The sequence below is a fragment of the Protopterus annectens genome, chromosome 1.part0 (genome assembly GCF_019279795.1).
Source record: "Protopterus annectens isolate FY-2018-M chromosome 1.part0, PAN1.0, whole genome shotgun sequence".
Lineage (NCBI taxonomy): Eukaryota > Metazoa > Chordata > Ceratodontiformes > Protopteridae > Protopterus > Protopterus annectens.
The window spans coordinates 1573687070-1573706164 of record NC_056725.1 but is presented as its reverse complement, the minus strand read 5'-3'; positions in this window follow the sequence as shown (position 1 = coordinate 1573706164).

The following is a 19095-nucleotide window of genomic DNA, read 5'->3' as shown; positions in this document are numbered from 1 at the left end:
AGAGGTGAATTTAAACCAAAAGACGAAAGGTTAATATTGGCGACCCAGGATAGTTGAGTGTGTACACATTGGTTTACAAAGTCCATTGAACATTTCAGAGAAAAAGACAAATGCAGGTTCTGGAAAACAGAATTGGAAACAGTCGCACATCTTGTTACTGTGTGTAATACACTAATGGCAGGCCTGTATACTGAAAGGCATAATAATGTGACAAGACTTTTGCATTGGGAATTGTGCAAACATTATAATACTGAAGTAGCTGAGAAGTATTCAAAGCATGAGCCACAAGTCATTATAGAAAATGATAAAGTTTATATCACATGAACATGATCATATATTCCATTACTAGCATTTCAAAAAAATAGATGCGAGGAAAAACAGATAAAGTAGTCCATGAAAAAAAGACAAAAGTAGCATTGATCATTGAAATTGCTACACCTAGTGATTATAGTGTCTCATGTACATAGAGACACAAAGTCATAACATACCAGGATTTCCAGGCAGAAACGAGGGAGATGTGGAAGAAGGATACCCAGACAGTTCCAATAGTAGTAGGAGCAATGGAACTCATAAAAAAAGGAATTTACAGTCATTTTTAGATACGTTACTGATATGTGTATCTCAGTATGAATTGCAGGAGTCACTTCTGGGCACACTGCAGGTGCTACGAAGAGCATGTTTGGCTAATATCAAATACTAAATGCTAATTTTATGAACTTTAATCAGACCTTGCCTTAGGAATGGGGCCCATTCCCATCATGGTATTACAAACCCAAAAGACTTGGAGAAATTATTTTTGTTTTTTTAGCAGTTATTGTTAGAGTCCTGTCACCATCAAATTCCAACACTATGGGCTTTCTTAAGTCATAATACAGAACTTCAGTTTTCATAACCTGTAACATTATGGGCTTTTTTAACTTACAGTGTTGTCGTATCCCAGCCACAGTCACTATAACATGAAGCACTACAGGCTTTGTTATATCATAAAATAGTGTCAGTGCCTCCATCACTTTCAGCTTGCAACAATAAGGACTTTGTTACATCATAAAATAGTGTCAGTGCTTCCATCACTATCAGCCTTCAACAGCATGGGCTTTGTTACATCATAACACAGTAGTTGGAGATCCTCATACACCATCAGCTTGAAAACATCCAGTTATATTATATCATAACATAGCAGTACCATAATCTCAGTTACCATCAACCTGCAGCATTACAGAGTCTGTTATGGCACAATGTAGTAAGGATGGGGCATTAGTCAGAATCACCTCACAATACTACAGGCTTTGTTACCCTAAAATATAGTATTGGTTGAGTCTCATTTGCTACCAGTGTGCAACACTTCGATCATTGATACATCATACTTTAGTAATGTTAAAGCCCCAGTCACCATCAATCTGCAACACTACAGTCTGTTACATCATTATACTGTAGTGTCAGAGCTTCAGTTAATACTAACCACATGCATCATCACATCAGAAAGCAGTAATGTCAGAGCCTCACCATCAGCTTCCAACACAAAGGATTTCTTATGCCATAATGCAGTAGTGCCAGAACCTCGCTAACCACCAAATTACAACACTGTGTGCCTTGTCATATTATAATAAGGTAGTTTCACAGCCTCGGTCACTATCATCTTTCAGCAATATAGACTTTCCTTCATCATCATACAGTAATGTCATGGCCTCACCAACCATCAGCCTGTGAAACTATGGACTTTATTATGTCATAATAGAGAAATGTCAAAGCTTCATTTACTATAAACATGCAAACCTTTGGGCTGTGTTACATTAAGATACAGTTAGTATCAGAGCCTTAGTTCCCATCAGCCTGCAAGACTAATTGTTATATCATGATATGGCAAGTGTCAGAGCTTCAGTTAATATCTACTTACAACACAACAAGACTTCCTACATCATAATACAATAGTGTCAGGGCTTCAATTGCCATCAGCCTCTAACCCCTCAGGTCTCACTACCTCATAATTCAGAAGTGTCGGCGTCCCTGTCACCATCATTCTCCAGCTGTTTTGGCTTTCCTATATCATAATACAGTAGTGCAAGGTCATCAATCACCATCATACTGCAAACAGTACAGGCTTTGCTACATCACAACACATTAATGCCAGTTCCTCAGCCACCATCAACTCACGTTAGTATAATGATTTGGTACACCAAAATACAGTAGTATCAGAGTTCTATCAAACTGCAAAACCAAGAGAATTGCTACACCATAACACAGTGCATTCAGGCATTTTCAGTATTATGGGCTTTGTTACATTATAGTAGTATCAATGCCCCCTTCACCATCAGTCTGCAAAATTATGGACCTTCTTAGATAACAGAATAGTAGTATATGAGCCTTAGACACCATCAGTCTGCAATACCACAGGCTTTGCTATATGATAATTCAGTAGCATCAGTTCCTCATTCATCATCACAAGCTTTGTGATATGACATCATATTACACTTGGTGACAGACTGTCTGTGTCTTAGTCTCCAGCAACCTGCATCCCTATGGGATTTGTTACATCATAATACAGATTCAATGAAAATTAACCTGCAGCTCTTGCCTTTTTTACATCATAATGCGGTAATGTCAGAATCTTATTCACCATCAATGTGCAATGTTACTGATGTTTATACATCATACAACAGTACAATTAGAGTTTCACTCACTATCTCCCTGCAACATACATGCTTTATTACATCAGAAACCATTAGAGTCAGATCTTCAGTCACTATCAGCCTGCAATAATACAGGCTTTCTTACAATATAATAATATCCTGTCAAATTATCACAAACTATGAACATGCAACAAGGATGTTGCTGCATCCTAATATAGTAGTATCACATCATCAGTCACAATTAACATGCAACAATATGGGGTTTCTGCATCATAACAGATTCCTGTCAGTGCCTCAGTTACTATCAATCTGCAACACTATGGTGTTTGTAACATCATAATTCAGTAGTGCAAGAGACTCAGTTAACATCAAACTGCAACACTATGGTTTGAGTTACGTTATGTCATGATCTGGTGCTATCATGAACTCAGATGCCATCAACCTGCAAATCTACAAACATTGCTACTTCATAGTCCAGTAGTGTCAGACCCTCAGTTAGAACAAGCCTGCAACACTGCTGGCTTTACTGGATTATAATAAATTAGTGTCAGAACCACAGTCTCCATCATCCTGCAGCGTAACAGGCTTCTTACATCAACCTGCATCTCTACTGGCTTTGTCATATGATGTAACAGCTTTCCAATACCTCAGTCACTAAAGAACTACAATAGTCTTCATCATAACACAGTAGTGTAAGACACACACGCATGTGCGTGCGCGCACACACACACACACACACACACACACACACACACACACACAAACTTCATTGCTGAAGGCCTTGTTACATCGTAATACACCAGTGTTGGAACCTCATACACCATTAACCTACAACTTTATGGACCTCAGTAACAAAGCTATAGTACACAATGTAACAGTGTCAGATTCCCAGTAATCTTCACCCTGCAACACCAAGCGCTTTGTTACATCACAGTTTGGTAGTCTGTGATCCTCATACACCATCAGCTGGAAAAATGCAGGCTATCTTACATCATAAGAAAGAAGGACCATTACCTCAGTCGCCATCAATATGCAAAGTTATGGGCTTTGCTATGTCATAATACAAAAGTGTCAGAGGCTCATTTTCCACCCACCAGCAGCATATCAGTATTTGCTACATTATAATTCAGTAGTGTCAGAATTTCAGTTGCCAAGATCTGCAACACTACTGGCTTTGTTGCATCATAATACTGTAGTGGTAGAACCTCAGTCACCTAAAACCTTCAACAGTATGGGCTATGATACACCACAATATGGTATTCTTAGAGTCATATTCACTATCATTGTGCAACATTGTGGGCATTGTTACATACTGTAGTAGTGTTAGAGCCTCAGTCACCATCGACCTGCAGTTCAACAGGCTTTGCTATACCATAATACAGTAGTCTCAGGGTCTGAGTCCCCATCATCCTGCAACATTACAGACATTTTTACACCATAATACTTTAGAGCTATAACTTCACCATTAACCTGCACTAAGAATTGCATTGTCACATCATAATACAATAATATCAGTGTCTCCATTTCCATCAACAAGTCACACGAAGAGCTTACTTATGTCATAATATAGTAGTACTCAAACCTCCCTTACCATCAACCTGCAATAATTAGGTCTTTCTTTTGTCAAATAGAGTAGTGACACAGACTCCGTTACAATAAACCTTCAAGCAGAAGGGTTTTCTTACATTATAATACAGTATTGTCAGAACATTATATTCTTTTTTTTTTCCATAATAAATTTTTATTGAAATATATTTTCCAAAAACATTACAAAAATACAATAAACATCACACACATAATACACTATAACTACTACAAACCATTTATACAATATCTACATGAAATGCTTCCTATATTTAATATATTCCTAAAATCAGTATCATGCTAATATAATATTGAAGACCTTTTCCCATATTTTCAGGTTATTAATATTTTTGTTAGTTTGTTTCAGAAGTAATTTATGTGCTAGTATATGTTTTATAGCCACAAGCTTAAAATTATTCCATGATGTCTTATGTGGTTCTAGCTAATTTGTGGCTATACAGAGTTTCATCAGCAAAAAAATATTCATACAAATAATAGTTTGCGATCTGGAAAGCTCTCTTGGAGGAATGTGTAGAATCATAAATTCCCATGACAGTGTAGAACTTTGATAACCCATCTTTTGCAGTTGTACTTTAAGAGAGTTCCAAAGTTTATATACGCATTTACAACTCCAGAACATATGAAGAAGATCCGCTGTTTGATCTGCACAGTATGGACAAATTGGAGAATTCATAGGGTTAAATTTATGTAATCTAAGATGTGTGTAATATGCATTGTTCCAAATCATCAATTGCATGTACATCAGTTTTTGAAAAGAAACTGATTTCCTAGTTATATCAATTGCTTTTAATATCTGATTGTCTGTTACTGTTACTTTGTTTACCCAATACTCTGAAAGCAAAATTTTGTCCTGAAATTTCAAATCTTTAATTAATTTGTATGCAGTTGCTATAAATTTAGTGTCTTGTTGGATAGCTTGCCACAATTCAGAGCACTTATCCACAAATCCGGCTGCAGGTTTAAAGTTCCTAAAGTAGCTCAAGGCAAGTTCTTTAACTTGTCTCATTATAACAATGTAACTTCTAGGTAGATTCATTTCCTGTCTAATTTGTAAAGCCGATAAGTCAAGTTTATTAAAAACATCAAATAGAGTCAGATTAAGTATTAATGGAAATTTGCTGAGATCGATCAGCTGATTATTTAGTTTAAAATTAGGATTCCTGTGGAAAGGTTGAAGAACCATCATATATTGCAATAAACCTACGGACTGAAATAAAGTTTGCAAAGGTGAGACACAGGTTATTATGTGGTCCATGACCCCATATTTTATCAGACTAATTTTGTCCATAAAGGGCAATGCTTTAGGATTTATTTTCCTATCCAAAATATGATTATGATTCAAGACCACCCAAGTTGGTATCCATTTTGCATTCATTACATCATAATTAGCAATTCTTAAAATTTTATTAGCGTTTACAATCAAATAATATGCTTCAAAGTTTGGTAGCTCAAGTCCCCCTCTTGTTTTAGGGGTCATTAATTTCTCATAAGATATTCTAGTTCTTTTTGGGTTCCAGATAAATTTAGCTAGATCTTTATGCATTTGTTTAAAAACTGTTTTTGAAATTGATAATTGGGCAGACCTAAATATGTATAACATTCGTGGTAGTATATTCATTTTCACTATTGATACTTTTGCTAATACCGGTAGTTTTAAATTCTTCCATCTGTCACAATCAGCTATTATGTGTTCCCATATTCATTTAACATTATTGTTATAAAAGTCCTTATTATCCGTAGAGAAGTTGATACCCAAATATTTAATATTTTCTTTACATGTTAACTTCCCCATCAGGGCCATTAATGAAAAGGTTTTGGGGTTCTTAACGGAAGATATTCGTTTTCTGTAAGTTAATTTTATAATTAGAAACTACCGAAAATTGCTTTATGAGCTTTAATATCTTTTCACTGCCGAAATTGGGGTTGTACAATAAATAATAAGATCATCGTGAATGCTGACATTAATATTTTATTCCTATAAATTATTGGTGCATTATGATACAAATTTTGCTTGATATATAAAAATAGGGTTCTAGATATAGGTTAAACAATAAGGGGGACATGGGACAACCCTGACGAGTACCATTTTTATTCTGTATTCTGTTAGAATAAGTCCTATTGATGTATAGTGTAGTGTATGGATTACTATATAATATTTGTAGTATCTGAATGAATTCTTGGGGCAAGTTAAAATAGGGTAACACATCAAACAAAAAATTTATGTCTACTCTATCAAATGCTTTTTGGGCATCTATTATAAGAGCATAGATATTAAAGTTGTTTTGTTTAGCATACGTCATCATATTATGCAGTGTAAGTGTGTTATCGCTAGTTTGTCTAGTTGCCATAAATCCAGCTTGTTCCTTAGAAATTAGATATATCAAAACCTTCTTTAGTCTCGATGCTATAATTGATGTTAAAATTTTCATATCCACATTCATTAGTGCTATTGGTCTGTAATTATCTGGGTTAAGGGGATCTGAATTGGTTTTATGTATGAAAATTGTTTTTGACGCATTGAGGTGGGGGTCACTAATTTTATTTTTAGTTATATAATTAAATACATGAGACAATTCTTTTCCCAAACTATCAGCAAACTCTTTGTAAAATTCAGCTGTAATACCATCAGGCCCTGGCGACTTATGTGCTTTCATATGTTGAATTGTATATACTATTTCTTCTTTAGAAATAGGTTTAATCAGGTCACTTTGCAGGCTCTCTTCTAATTCTGGAAAGTTAATTTTTTGCAGAAAACTTTTATTCTGGTTATGTAGAGACCTATCAGTTTGCCCCTCATACACCTTACTATAGATTTTCCCAAAAACATCAACAATATCCTCAGTTTTAGAATATATTGTGTCGTTATACTGAATTTCCGAAATATATCCAGTTGTTTTTGATTGATTTATAATCCTTGCCAGTGCTTTTGATGGTATTTGAACATTATTAGCATATTTCACTAAACACCTATGTTCTTGAAGTGTTAGTTTATTATTATGAAGCAAAAAGAGATCCCTTTGAAGCTTCAACATTTCCTCCTCAGTTTGAGCGTTAAAATTCTGAATCAGCTCATTATCAAGTTGTTTTATTCTTATTTCTAGTTTTTGAATATCACTATTATGAATTTTCTTATAATATGAGGCTTTTTGTATAAGAAATCCTCTAATTTGAGCTTTAGCTGTCGCCCATTCAATGTCAGGAGTATGTTTTTGGAGCTTCAAGCTTTCTGTAAATTCTTTCAAATATTTTATAATTCCGTCTATAACATTATATTCTAACAACCTGCATCAATAAAGCCCTTTCTACCTCATAACACAGTTGCGTAATGGGCATACTTATTATCAAGCAGGAACATTAAAAACAACACAGTCTGGGTCTCACCATTAACCTACTTTGTTGCATCATAATGCAGTAGTGTTAGGGGCACACTTATGACTAACATGCAGCATTGTTAACTTGGTTGCATCATAATACTGTAATGCCAGACCGTCCTTTACAAATCAGTCTCCAATGCTATAGGCTCTGTTTGATCATAATACAGTACTGACAGGGCTAGACTTACAAGAAACCCACAACACAATGATCATAGTTACAGCATAGTAAAGAAGTGTCAGGGTCTCGGCCACCATAAGCTTTGCAACACCAGGAGATCTGCTACATCATAATACACTAGTGAGAGAACCTCAAGTCACCATCAGCGTGAAACAGTATGGACTTTGTTATGCCATTATGTAGTAGTGTCAGAGCCTCAGTTAAAAGCAACCAGAAACACCACTTTCAATGGTGGCTTGCAAAACTATGGCATTTGTTACGTCATAATACAGTAATGTCAGAGCTTTAGTTACCAGCAACCTGCAACAAAATCTGCATTATTAGTTCATAGTAAAAATGACAAAGCCTCAGCCATCATCAAGCTGTACATTATGGGTTTTGATACATCATTATACAGTGGTATTAGAATCACAGATGCCAACAACTAGAAATACATTGACACAGTTGACCTGCAACTCTATGGACATTGCTATGTCATAACTCAGTAGTGTCAGTCTCAGTGACTTGCAACCTGTTATACAATGCCTTATTACTTGATAATAAAATAGCGACAGAATATTAGTCACCACCAGTCTGTACAGTATGGGTTTTGTTACTTCATAATACAATGGTTTCAGAGCCTCAGATGCCATCAGCCTTCAACACTACAGACTGAAGACATCATAGTACATTAGTGTCACAGCATCACTTGTAGTTAGGTTACAACCGTTGGGACTTTGTTATGTCACAGTACACTAGACTATGTCTGAGTGAGTAAGGATGCCACTCAGCTGATATTTTATAGACTATGCTGTATTCTGTAAATGTGTTCTATGTGGTACATAAACTTTAGGACACATGTCTGTGGAAAATAGATTTTATTTACATTTGTATTTTATTTACATTTGTATTATTGTCTGTTAGGTAGTACTGGGTACTACGGTATAAACAACCTGAAAACCTGATTTGCCCATTGCAAATGTGTGCTGAATGTAAATTTGTTGTCACCTTGATAAGATTATTTACTTTGACGTTACTGTTAATGTTTTATTTACTTGTTTACTTTGAAATTATTGTTCCTATTCCCTATACAATTTTCATATTTTTTCTTGTTATCTTTGTGGCCTGAGCCATACCTGCAAAGAGTTTTTGTATAAGTGTTCCAACCAGTTCACAAAAAGTCTGAGCCTCATTTTCCATTAGTGCGCAATACTACAGATTTTGGTGCATCATAATATAATAATGTCAGAGCCACAGTTATCATCAGTATGCAACGCTATGTGATTTGTTATATCATAATGTGGCCATTAACCCGCAGCACTTAGTGCTTCATTTCATCATTAAGACAGTAAACTAAGAGCTTCAATTACCATCAAACCACAGCACTACAGACTTTGTTCCATCATCACACAGTAGTGTCAGAACCTCAGTTAACATCAATCTGTGATACTGTGAACATTGTTACATCATAATGTAGTACACAAGTATCAGAGCCTAAGTTACCATCAACATACAAAACTATGGACTTTGTTATGTCATAATATAGTAGTGACACAGCCTCTGTTATCATCACCTTGCAACGTTATAGGCTTAGCTACATCATAATGCAGTGGTGTGAGAGCCTCAGACACTATCAGCTTGCAAAAAGCACAGGTTTTGTTATATCATAATTCAGTGATGCCATAGTATTATCCACACCCAACCAGCCACAACTGTGGTTTTGTTACAAAGTAATACAGTTATGTCAGAGCCAGAATATTAGCTAGGTCTTCTGGAACTCTTTGCTGTCCCCCAAAATGGCACCTCCTTGACTTAAACCTGAGGATGAAAAAAGCCTTCCTGAAGTTGAAGAAAAACGGGTCTTCTGCACTCCTGTAATTGCAGAGGTTGCTTTCAACAACTATAACAGCGTTCTACAGTTGCTAATACACACTCACACACTGAGAGCTTTAGCCATGATGACAACTGTAGTATCAACAACATTTATGAAGTCTCAATATCTTTATAGCTTTGTAAAACAAGATAGTTTTGCACACACCTACCATTTCTTCCTGCAGATGGCACCCCATAACTGCTTGTGGCAGGGGTAGCAGCCCACTTTGCCCTGCCCTATTTATGGCTCTGGCCAAAATTCCACTCTCAAGCTACTTGCAGCACTATAGGTTTTATTACATCTTAGCACAGTAGCAGCATGTCTTCTGTCACTATGAACTTGCAAAAGTCTGACCTTTATTACATCATAATGCAATAGTGTCAAAGTTTCATGCACCATCACTCTGCAGCAATGCAAGCTTTATTGCATCATAATACAGTAATACCAGGGCCTCAGATACTAGCAACCTACAACACTACATTAATTGGTATATCATACATAATATAACAATGCAGACATGCACTTACCATCCACTTGCAGTAATGCAGTCTTGCTTACATCATAATGGAGAAGAGTCAGAGCCTCAGTTACCATCAACCTGCAACACTAAGTGCTTAATTTTATCATAAAGCAGAAGTTTCAGTGCCTCTGTTACTAGCAAACTGTGATACTACATGCTTTGTTACAGCATAATACAGTTGTGTCAAGGCCTCACTTACCATTAACCTGCAACAGTAAGAACTTAGCTACATCAAAATACAGCAGTGTTGGTACCAAAGTTACCACTGAACCTATAAAACCATGGAATTTTTTTTATTTATCATTTTGTTGACCGGGAAAGTCCAACTAGGACAGAGCCTATTTTCAGCAGAGGCCCAGGGAGAAATGCTCCAAATGCATGTCTTTGGATTGTGGGAGGAAACCCACACGAACACAGAGGGAACATGCAAACTCTGCACAGAAGGCACCCCAGTCGAGAATCAAACCAGAGAACCTCTTGCTGTGAGGTGACAATGTTAACCACTGCGCCACCCAGCTTGTTACATCATAACACAGTATAGTCCCAATCTCAGCTATCATCAAGTTGTAACACTAAAGATTTTGTTAGATCATAATAGAGCAACATCAAAGCCAAATTTATCATTAACCAGTAACACTGAGGGCTTTATTACATCATGATACAATAGTGCTATGGGCTTTGTTACATCAAAATGTAGTAGTGTCAATTCCTCAGCCGTCATCAACTTGCAGGATTATGGGACTTTCAGTACAGTTGGATCAACAGTCACTATCAACCTGCAGCAGAATGGGCTGTGTTACATCATAATAAGGTAGTGACAGAGCCTAAGTTACCAACAGCCTGCAACTCTACAGGAGGTGTTACATCACAATACAATAGTGACAGCCTCAGTTACCTCAACTTGCAACACTTCAGGCTTTGCTACAGATAATACAGTCATATCAATGCCTCATCTACCACCTACTTGAAGCATTAAGGACTTTGTTACATCCTAATAAAGTAGAGTTGGAGCCTCATCACTAACAATGTGCAACACAATAAGCTTTTTTAATCAGGATACAGTAGTGTCAGATCCTTAGTTAATATTAACATCAAACACTACAGGCTTAGTTACATCATAATATAGTAGCGTCAGACTCTTAATTGCTTCCAACTTGCAACACTGCAGCCTTTTTTACATCATAATTCAGTTCTATCAGAACCTCTGTCACTGCCAATCTATACCATTTCAGGCTTTATTCATCATCTCTGTCATGCCAGAACCTTGATTACCACAAACCTGCCATATTATTAATCTAGTAATCATAGTACTAATCTATGAACCTATGAACCTATTATGGGTTTTGATACACTACGATAAAGTGGTATCAGAGCCTCACTTGCCATCAATCCACAATGCTAACAGATTTTGTTGCATCATAGTACAATATTGTCAAACCCTCATTTTCCGTCAGTCCATGCTTTGTTACATCCAAGTACTGTAGCATCAGTGCCCTGTTACATTAACCTGTAACATGACAAGCTTTGTTAGACTGTATTGCAGTAGTGTTACAGCATCACTTACCATCAGACTGCAATGGGTTTTTTGCATCATAATTCAAAAGTCATGCAAATAGCTTTGTTCGAGCATTCTGCATACTCTGACTGGATCTTTGTCCCATGAGGTCAGTAAAGTTTTGTCTCATTTTATTGAATCCATTCACTTCTCAAATTGTCCAGTATTCAGAGATGGCTAGTTTATTTCCATCTTCATCAAAAGATGCTTAGATTACTCCAATCCTTAAAAAAAACTATTCAGACATGCTTGAAAAGTATTGACTACTCTCTAATGTTCCTTTTATGTGTAAGGTTGTTTAGAAGATCGTTTAAGCCAGGATACATTCTCGTCTGACATCCCATCATTTCCTTGACTGATCTGAGTCTAGGTTTAGCTCTAAGCACAGTGTCAATACTGTCCTCATTTGCATGACTAATGATCTGCTGATGGTGAGACCACAACTGCCCAGCAGGGGATATAAACATATGAGCTTTGACCTTTCTATGGAACTGATAGGAAGAGGGCCAATTCACATAATCATATGAGCTGCATTTTAGTTTCCATGGCAGCCCTAAAGCTATGTGAGGTCTCTGTACTGCAAGGATAACAGTGACTAGATAAACAAATTAAACAATTCCTGAATTACGTTGGTCTTTCAACTGTCAACATTCTGGAACATAGGTCATTAAGACGTGGTCACACTCCACAAGGTCCTTTACTCAGGATGCAAATAATAAATTAAGGTGTAATTTACTTTTTTGATCTTTGTTCCTATAACTCACAAAGCCTTTAAAAGTGTACATAATGTGGATGAACATTACCTTCTAGGACATTGATAATAAGACACTTTTGATAATGGGCAAAATGTGTATCCAATACCCTATTACAGATCGCGCATTCTCATATAGGATGTCAACGTCTGGCAAAAAACAAGGCTGCCCCTTCATGGCCTCATACCAAAATGCTGTGAAGCACAGACAAAATAGCAAACTGCTGCCATCTTCTTTACTCTCACCAAACAAGACACAGCTCTTTAGCTAAGGTAAAAGAAAAAATAACAAATGAAAAAAGTCAAGTAGCAAAAGCAGTTACATGAACTTGCAGTTTTACTTCCCCCTCTTATTAAAAAGGATTTAGAAAGCCTCATTTAGGAAGCAAGGAAAAGATAGTACAGTTATGAATATGTGTGTCTGTCTGTGTCTCTCTGGGTGTCTGCATTTCTTTGTGCCTGTGTATTATTAAATGCTTATATAATCGGATGTAAAATACTTTCCCTATCATAAGTTACATGTCCTATAGCAATTCTAAATGTAGAAGTATATATATGTGTGTGAATTCACAAACACTAATAAAAAATACAAAATGCATTAACAAGTTGTCCATTATCTAAGAGCAATAATGTCTGTGGCATTTGGACTCACAACACCCTGGGGACATCTGATATCACCCTCATAATGCCCACCATGTTGGGTATTATTGTTTGCATTCTGCAGCCATTTCCCGTCAGAACAACTTTATTCGGAATCAGAAGTAGCCAAACACAGTAAAGGATTCCAAGATCTCATAGTTCGCTGGCCTTTAAGTGGTAAATGAGTAAAAATACTTTATTTCCAGCTGAGAGATACATGAATGGGGTCTGTGTTTGGCAGAGGTTTTTGTGACTGAATGTTTCTTTAGAAAACCTAGGGTCAATGTCTTACCAGGAGTCATGATCAAAGTGTCATATATTTCACAGGATCTTATCTGATCTTATCATTGAGTTTTATGCCACAGAAATATATCTGAAGAAAAAAGAATTGCTTGCATTACAGTCTTGTCTTGAACTATAGATATTGTCTCCAAAGAACAGAATAGAATTTTAAGGCTCACCAGTCATTATTTTCTGGTAAAGATATATAATATCAATTTTTCATTTTAAACTGGCAATGCTTTAATTTTTAGCAAAATAATATACAACCCAAATTCATCTACTCATTACGCTTCCCAATTTATAGTTCAAAGACAGAGACCTTACAAAACTCTAAAACATCCTATCCAGTGGCATTTGTCCTAAATGATGTAAGACTTCTCTCTGCATTACTACAGTCAGTATGTCTAAATGCTAGGCACGACACTGTAGTAACTTCTAAATGTTTAATAGAATAGTGTAGCCACATTCCTTCTGGAAAAATGTAGTCACTATGACATGTTTGCAAACAGCAGTGAAGTATAACATAATACTTTGAATACCTCACTCATTTTGTTTCAAAAGCAGCTTGTAAGAAAGTTTAAAATACAAATGTTATTGTTAATCCAAATGTTCATAGTAATAAAGGAAATTCTGTGAAGGTCATGACTGCTTCTCTTTGCAAAGCTGACAGACAGCATGTTAGTCAAAAGAGGCCGTGTGTAATATTTCTGCTGTACTGAAATATACTAGGTTTATGGAATTATTTCTGGCTTTACTGTGCACATATTAGACCATAATTTCATGCTGTCAGGTTAGCTGTCAGCATAAGATAAAAGCACAGATATGTACTGTATAGCCAAGAGTTTTGTACAAAATTAAATATAGTAAAGGAGAGATGTGAAGCATTCAACAAACCAAGGAGAAAAGTAAAACTGGGTGGGAGCAGGCACAGATATAGGCTATTATTCTTAGACAAAATGGCATGGCAAATGTAGCCCAATGTAATACAAAGCCAATCAGAAGTTTATCAGGATCACCACAGAACTGACATACCAAAGAAACGACTCCACAGTAAAACCAAGCTATAACGCAGTAATGTTACAGGGAAGAACAGTGCTAAGTGTGAAAAACTAGCACCTTGAATGACCAAATAACAGACATGATTGAAATCACCATCAAGGCAGGCTAACATGACACCGTTCATGCACACTCATCAGCAATGAAACAAAGCACAACTGTCAGCACCTCAAAGTGCCAACCCAGTTAATCACTGAAATGGAGATGAAAGTGGTAGATATGAAAAGTGGGAAGGAGAATATAGAAAGCAGAAGAAAATACATAAGTGTAAACATAAGATATGATAGGTAGGAGGGAGAAATTGCAGTCTTTCTTTGGGGATTGATAGACTGATTTTCAATACATAAAGAATAAAGATTAATGAGGTAGGTAAAGAAGGCTTATGTTGAGATAAAGGGAAATAGGAAGATAACAAGGGCAGATACACACACATACAAAAATACAGACAAGCATACAGGTAGAGATGGTATACACACAAAAAACAAAAATAATAGTGGATGGGCACAACTTAACTGACAGTGATGAAAATTATTAAATGAAAAACAATGTATGGGGAATAATACAATGGGGAGTACAACTGGATGGGACTAGGGTATGGGACATGGACAGATGGCTAGGCAAACCCAAAGGCAGCACTTGGCCATCAGTCTTTTCTTATCATTAATATCATGTGCAGGATATGCTTCTGTAAGCCTTATGGCATACCTCTAAACTGTCCAGATTTTCCCAGAAAGTCCAGATTTCTGCCTTATATTTTATTCCGATCTTCATACAGTCTGTGATTGATATTACTAAATAATGATATACATGTGAGTTTCAGACTTTGCGTCCTTAAGAAAATGCATGTTAATAGAAATACTGCTATTTTAGTGACTTTCTACTCTTATAAGAGTGATATTGAAAATCTGTCTTCCCATTATTTTAGGCTTCATCTAGATTTCTTGTTCTAAGAAGTTAAGAGGCATGCTTGATGGTCAGGGCCTGTCAGTCATATGATTTGACATCTTCTGACAAGAGTTGCCCCACAGTGGGTTCTCAGTGCACAAAAAGTAACACTGGTATACACAATTAATGCTGTCAGATGAAGGGACAGCCCTTCTAGGCTACTGTTAGATAATGATCCTATACCCCCTATTGAAAAGTAGGCACACAGGCCACCTGTAGTCTATTCTGGTCTCCTTCCATGGGGTTACCTCAGTTCCAGTGTTAAGAAGCAAGCAGTGGCAGATTAAGTGTACCTTGGGTCCATGCTGGTTTTCAAACTATGTCCCTTCATACACATTCTTTTTTAGATGATACTTAAATGCACATCTTATTTTGCATTCACAATTCTGATTGTTTTAAATGTATGCCTACATGCCAAATTGATTTATATTTATTTATTGTCTAATAAAGCAACATTTATATCCAGTTGTTTTTCCATTTCAGTAGTCTTGAACATTTTACCAGCAAGACGTGATACAAGATATGCTAACTAGTAATACAAAATTATTAATTTTATATATTGCAGTCATAAAAGACCACATGAACAGTTGTCATTATAATCCACCAACATCTGTATCCATCAGTTGCAACCACTTGGGTGTTTATGCCTCAGATGTAAAATTGTGATTAAAAATGGCCACAGCAAAATATTCCAGCCTGATTTACACAAATGCACACTAGTACTGCAAAGCCAGAAAAATGACAGCTACAACATGGTCACAACAACAGGATCAGGCATTCTTATCCATGGACAGCACCAGTTCCTACCAATTATAGTCCCATTGCTGACTGTGAGTTCCTCATATGTCTGAATATATAAAAACAAAGTAATAACAGCTAAGGATACAATAATGAAATTCACATTTGTTTCATAAAACACAAAGTGGCCCAAGAATTCCAACTTATTTTACACAAACGCACACTATTCCTGAAATGGCAGACTGTTCAAACTGAACAGCAATACAATGCATTGCATTCATCCATAGAGAGATCTCCACAACCATCCATCAGTTATAGCCACTTTGCTGTTGTATACACCATCTGATTGTGACATAAACAGTGCCTTTCAACCCCAGAACACAACTATCAGAGACAAAGCAAAATAAATAAATATGTAAATTAATAAATAAATAGTAATAGTTAATGACAAAGGGACAAAAGTACAGGTCAAATTTTAAATGGTGCTCTTATATATATTTAGAAAGTTGCTAGAATGCTAGTTTGTGAAGTAATATAGGAAGTCTGGAACTCAAATCTAGCCGTCCAGCCATCCACAACACCTTTTTTCCCATTTTTGTACATGTGGTTAGGGCGTCACTTCAGCAGTGACAATCACCTAGAACCAAGATTACCCCCACCTGGTGTCTAGCCCTGACAATATCTGTCATTATTTAGTGACTGCAATCCTCAATGATTAGCCAGAAGATCACATATTTTATGAGGAACAGATAAAAAAATATGAGGTAAAATTAGGAGCATTCTGCAAAGCTATTCAAGTTTGTTTCACACAAACAGTAGTCACAAGCATTCCAACTTATTTCACACAAATTTTACTTGTCCTGCAATGTCATATTTTCTAAAGTGAATAAATAAGAATGTTCATTACTTTTATCTAGACACCTCCCACCCCTATCTATCAATTCTAAGTACTTTACTGTTGAATATTTAATCTGATTCTGATATAAAATTGTACATTTCAACCTTGACTCAACAATCAGAGACAAAGAAAAATAAATAAAAAATGGCAAAGACACAAAATTAAGAAGAGTTTTTGAAATATTGCTCTTTTATACCTAAAATGTTGCTAAAGTAGTGGTTTTTGCGTTGGCATGCATTTTCTGAAGGATATGAAGATCATGGGAAAGTACTAATCTAGCTGCTCTTGTCAACCATTTAAGCCTAGCCAATTTCTCTTTCTAATGTAAGATTCACATTTTGTACCTTGTGTTTATGAGGTAAACACTTTAACAATAATACCAACCCCAACCTCCAAAATAGGTTCATAGGAAGTACTATGCAAGCAACCCCGGTGGACCATTTTAACTCTATCAAATTTCCCTCAAACATAAGAATCAAACCCTGTACCTTGTGCCTGTGAAGTAAACACCTTGACCATTATAACAACATTATACATTTTAAAGCTAATCCTTTTTTATCTACTTGAAGAGTTAAATCACTGGCCCTGTTGAGATTTAAACACATAACTCTTGCTTTATAACACATGTGCCCTAACTCCAGAGCTATACAGCCACATTTTTAACAGAAATACACCAAAAATAATAATCATATTTAAAAGAGACATTCTGAGAGATCAGAAACAGTTTCAACTTTGTTTTCTACAAACAGTAGCCAGAGAGTAAATACCCCAACTTATTTCAGACAGATATACACTAGTCCAGTAAAGCCAAACTATTTATGATAAGTAGTTGCTTCCATCCACAGCCAGCCTTTTACCTCTACCAACAGTTATAGCCACTTCACTAACTATGTGTACCTCAGTCCTGGGACATCTAAGTATCACCCAAAGTGGTATATAAAAAAGTAGTAGTATAAAAAACATGTTAGAAAGTAAAAAGAGTGAAACAAGTATGCAACAGAGTGGTTATACTAGGAAGTGTGGTCGCTGTTCTCAATGTAGGTTTATATTAGAAGGAGACAATGTTGAAATACCTTCCTATGGGGTAGTGCGATCTTGGCACAGGAGCAGTTGTGGTACCAAAAATGTGGACTATTTAGCTCTGTGCTTGGTTTGTGAAAGATATTATGTGGAGAAAACTAAAAATGCTTTTAGGACACGCATCTACCAGCACATTTATGATATAGGGAGGGATAATAATAAAAATGCGTTGGCAAAACACCTTATTCAGTTTCTTGAACATAATTTTAAATTTCATGTATTAGAACATGTAGCTTTGGATGAGAGAGGGGGACCCAGTGACACCTTTTTAGAGTATAAAGAATTGCTGTGGCAATTGAGGGTCAATGCGGTGAATCCCCCAGGTTTAAATGAAGTTATATCATTAGTTAGTTACTTAAAACTTAAGTCTAACTTTTATTTCTAATTCTGTTAGACATTTTAGGGTTACTAAATTATTGTTTTATCATATAAGATGTGTTTTTATATGTATTATAATAGAAGCAAAGGATGTTGTGTTACATGATATATTGTATTATATGTACATTTTGTTGGCACTTTAAAAAATTAATTGTAACTTATCTAATTAATCAATTATGGTCAGGTTGGGGTTATATATGTTGTTTTTTCTTACTGCATTTTATTCTGAAGAAGTCATAGTTCACAACTGACGAAAGTGCTAAATAAATTATTGGTTCCAGCTCGTGGTGTTCCTGTGCCTTTGTGATTTTTAATAAAAAATAATGGCCATATAATGTATTTTAAATTTGTTTCATAAGAAAAGTAAGGTCTCCACAGCAGTGTATTACTTTCCATCTTGCTTAACTCAAATCACATTAGTCCTGCAAAGCCAGACTGAATAATTGAGCAAACAACAGCAGGCAGTCATGTTTCACTCTTGGACAGCTCTCATCCCCCAGCCATCAATTAAGCTGTTTTGCTGTCCATGCATACATTTCAGATATCTATCTTTAGTAAAAATGATAACATAAACTATGACTGATCCATAATGCATTTCAGCTCCATTTCACATAGGC